Source organism: Triplophysa dalaica, chromosome 20, assembly GCF_015846415.1.
Source record: "Triplophysa dalaica isolate WHDGS20190420 chromosome 20, ASM1584641v1, whole genome shotgun sequence".
Classification (NCBI taxonomy): domain Eukaryota; kingdom Metazoa; phylum Chordata; class Actinopteri; order Cypriniformes; family Nemacheilidae; genus Triplophysa; species Triplophysa dalaica.
In genome coordinates this window covers 14,590,637-14,595,225 of record NC_079561.1, presented here as the reverse complement: position 1 = coordinate 14,595,225, position 4,589 = coordinate 14,590,637, and the positions used below count along the sequence as shown (strand labels likewise).

Sequence of the window (4,589 nt, the reverse complement as noted above, 5' to 3'; positions counted from 1 at the left end):
GGAATCCTGTGGCTGTCTTAAACAACAAACAAATATTCAAAAGTAAGTCATATACAAGTTGAAGTCTGATATAAGAAGTGTTTTTGCCACATTTATGCCATTACATGCAATTCAGCATGCTTTTGTCTTTTAAAGTTCTGCACTTCACTCTGTGTAAGATTGAAAACCAGGGTGGGAAGGTGAAGATCAGTCCATGCAGATCAACATCCAGAAACAGGCTGCATTTATCTGAGGCCTGGAAGTTATTAGCAATAATTATTGTCCCAGATGTTTGGCACATCTGTCAAAAAAATGATCACCTTTCAGCCACAATGAAGACGTTGATGGCAGGCTAGATGACAAACGAGTGTCTCAGAAGTGTATCAGAACACATATGCTAAAACCCACCCAAGACACCACAAGGAAGAAAAGAGGGAATTACAGGAATAACTTGAAATAAACTGATTTAGTCTTCTGTGATTAGAGAAACAGGGTATGAAATGTGAAAAGAGAGACCAGGCCTGGGCAACATGTGATTATAGAACTATTTAATCTGGTCCCCCCACCACCCTGCCTCCCAAAACCAAACAGACCAGTCAGTACTAGGTCGGAGGTCACCACGGTCCCACCTGGTGAGCCACAGGCACTGGCGCTAACACAAATACAGATAAAATCAATTTATCTGGCTCGCCCATGTTTTCCTGCATGATGTTATTGGAGCAGAGTGTGTTTTGCTATCTTGTGTCTCTTTCTGATTGGACGCCTGTGGTGAGGTCACTGCTGTTGATCCCTTTGTAAAAACCAACATGGGAAGAGAGCGAGACATAGAAACCGAGACTTGCACGGAGCTGTCTGTCACTGGCCTTTGAGTGCAGGAAATGAGAAACAAGAGGAAAAAAGAAGAGAAGAAGGAATTCATAACACAGGCATCATTCCCTCTGAGGATAATTGGCGGTGCTACATGAAGGAGATTTTAATTAAAAAAAACAGAAGTCCCGAAGGCCTTCCAGAGGTAACTTAACCTAGATTAATTAACCCTTAAAGATCCTCTCATTTTACCTCCCCTGCTTCTTTACTATAGAATGACTCACTTTCAAGGAAACAAATCATTCTCATTTACTTTTATACACTTGTATTTTTGGTTAATTTTGGCAGCATTCATATCCATTAGATAGAAAATAATGAGTCAAACATTTATCATTAAAGGGTTAGGAAAAGTCGGAAAAGGGTGCCTTGCCCACTTCAGGTTGGTGGAGAGTTCCTGCCTCAAGTGGAGGAGTTCAAATATCTGGGAGTCTTGTTCACGAGCGAGTGAAGGATGGAACGGGAGATTGACAGACGGATCGGTGCAGCTTCTGCAGTAATACGGTTACTGTACCTGTCTGTCATGGTGAAGAAGGAGCTGAGCCGCAAGGCGAAGCTCTCGATTTACCGGGCAATCTACGTTCCTACTCTCACCTATGGTCATGAGCTGTGGGTCATGACCGAAAGGACAAGATCCCGGATACAGGCGGCCGAAATGAGCTTTCTCCGCAGGGTGGCAGGGCGATCCCTTGAGATAGGGTGAGAAGATTGGTCACTCGGGAGGAGCTCAGAGTAGAGCCGCTGCTCCTCCACATCGAGAGGGGCCAGCTGAGGTGGCTCGGGCATCTTTTCCGGATGCCCCCTGGACGCCTTCCCGGGAAGGTGTTCTGGGCATGTCCCACCGGGAGGAGACCCCGGGGGAGACCTAGGACACGCTGTAGGGACTATGTCTCCCGGCTGGCCTGGGAACGCCTAGGTGTCCCCCTGGAAGAGCTGGAGGAAGTGTCTAGGAAGAGGGAAGTCTGGGCATCCCTGCTTAAACTGCTGCCCCCGGGACCCGTCCCAGGATGAAGTGGAAGAAGATGGGATAGTTCACTTGAAGATTAAAATTCTGTCATCATTTGCTCAGTTTATTCCAAACCTGTCTAAATCATTGTCTCTAAATTTGTAAGTCTTTGTTCTGCGAATAACACAAAGGAAGATATTTAGAAGAATGTCAGTATCCAAGCAGATCTCATCCCCCATTGACTCCCATAGTATTTATTTTCCCTATGTGAGAGAAAACGAGGAATGAGATCTGTTTGGTTACAGACATTCTTCCTAATATCTCCATTTGTGTTCAGCAGAACAAAGAAATGTAGATTTAGAAGAACCTGAGGATGAGTAAATGATGACAGCATTTACATTTTTGGGTGAACTAATGTTGATAAGTTGAGTGTTCGCCTGAAGGATTTGACACTATACAATGGTTTTATATGAAATCTATTAAATTGTCACCAGGGATAAAACAAACAGGAAATAGTTTTGCCAAAATTACAATACTTCAGACATGTTTGATATGCTTCAGAGCATTAATGATGAGCCTAGCGCTCCACAGTTAACACATATTTAGCCATAAAAGGGCCATAATTCAGGATTTGAACTCAGTTAACCCAATGCACTACCGCACAACAGACAGTACACAGTTCACTGACCAACAGCACCAAAATCACATATGTACTTTGTTTAAATATGTATTTGGTAAATATCCTACCAATATATATACATATTTTTTGTGTGCCCATCTGTGTGACTCTTTCTCTCTGTCTCATTTACCATCTTTGTTTCTTACTATGTCTTTGACACTCATTCTATGCCCTCTCGCTTGACCTAAATAGGCCGCTTTGTGGGGTAATTGGCGCCATTTGGACAATTTGAAACTCCTGTGGTGTCACATTGAAGCTTAATTCACAATTACCCCTCACTACCCCCTCTTTTTTTTTCTTTTTCGCCTTTTTTTTCAAAGACACCACCACCACCCCACCCTGCTGGTCTGCTGTCCTATGATTTGTTCAATGAAGTTTTAACCAAAACAAATTAAAGAAGTAGTTCACCTTTTAAAATGAAAATTCTGTCATCATTTACTCACCCTCTTGTCATTTCCTGTATGACTGTCTTTCTTCCACAGAACTGAAATTCATATATTTTGAAGAATGTTTTTATCAGCCCCCATTCACTTGCATTGGTTACAATAGAAGTGAATGGGAGGCTGTGCTGTTCTGTTACCAACATTTTTAAAAATATCTTGTTTTGTGTTGTCATACAGGTTGAAATGACAAGAGGTGTAAATGATGACAGAATTTTAAGGTGAACTACTCCTTAAAGCAAGTTTTCTCTGTTTATCTGGCCGCTGAAACTATAAACATTTAAACTATGAACATTTAATGCTTTGGTTATTTAAAAACCGAATCCCACTAAACTGCTGCTTGATTATCTAACGCATATATTGAACTTCCTCTTGGTGCCCAATGACCGCAAGAACTTTCAAATGTCAAATTTGTGTGCGTCAAAGTCTAGGGGATTTTTTTTTTCTTAACTCCTCTTTGTCACAAACACACAGCAATCAATGACACGAAAATGGTGACAACCCTTGGGGATGCAATATCACTTGGTACAAAGAAGAATCGGTCCGCTACTGGAAGCACTCTGCTCCTTATAACAACGAAAAACCCCAAAACCAATCAGAAAATAGTCAATTTAATACAGATACTAAGAAATGAAGAAAACTCAAAAGAAACTGGGAAAGAAACTAACTCCAAACACAAATAAATTACCATAATATGAAATAAAGTAGGCTATATAAAGTCACCATATAACAAACAAAAAAAGAAAAACTTTATATTGTCAGTACTAATACCTGTCGAAATCATAAAATCTCAAAGAGACACATTACGCAGTTACAGTATAGCATTATTCGATACAATTGCTATTGTAATGGCAGGAATACTGGGAAAACCTATACACCAATTAAATCACAGAAACGGTAGAAAAATCATATAATCCAAAACCTGTTATGGATCAGGAAATTACAAAATGACCAAGTCACAGTTTCTACATGGTGTCAGGATTAGTCTTGTTGTTTCCTTGTTTGGCCACTAGTGGCTCCCATTTTGTTTTGGTTTCCCTCTCTTTTTGTTATCAGAGGTTTTGGTTTCATCTGTGTCTTGTTTCATTTAAGTGTATTAAAGCTGCCCTGTTCTTCATTTCTTTGATAGGTGTTTGAGTGTGCAAAGTCCTCTTTCTGAGTCCTAGCCATTGTGGATTACTACCTCTCTGTGGTATTACTTGATGATGATTTTATTTCTTTCTTAGTGGCACATGTATGGGCTATGTTTTTGGACCCAAGCTAGAGTACCTTTTGTTCTCACCTTTTGAACTTTACTCGTGGATGCGAGTGTCCTTTTTGTTTTTAGCCTTCTGGTATATTTAAATTCTTGCCTGTGTGGCTTTTTCACTTTTGTTAATAAACTCTTTTTTGAGAGTTGCTGAGTTTGCCTACCTTCTGGGTCCACCTCCTGCCTTTTTGTTCTCATGTGGCTCCTTCGGATTCACCCCTGAATTAGAGGAATATTTGTAGTAAGTAATGTGTAATGTAAATTAAATTAATAATGTGTCTTATTGAACACAGGGTGGAAGGAATTCTATGTTGACACACTACAGTAGTCTTCAAATTTCAGTTTAGAATTTATAAAAATAAAAAAAATGTGCGAATAATATGCAGCCCTCAACATGGATTTGAAAATTTTATGTGGCCCTCAAAGTGTAAA

At 40.2% G+C, this 4,589-nt stretch overlaps 1 long non-coding RNA gene across 1 annotated transcript; it reads left to right on the top strand.

Moving 5' to 3' along the window:
- Positions 1 to 828: 828 nt before the first annotated feature.
- On the top strand, positions 829 to 4,306 carry LOC130409568 (uncharacterized). Its single transcript, XR_008904865.1, has 2 exons — positions 829 to 991; positions 1,186 to 4,306. It is a non-coding gene; the product is annotated as an uncharacterized LOC130409568 (long non-coding RNA).
- Positions 4,307 to 4,589: the final 283 nt, after the last annotated feature.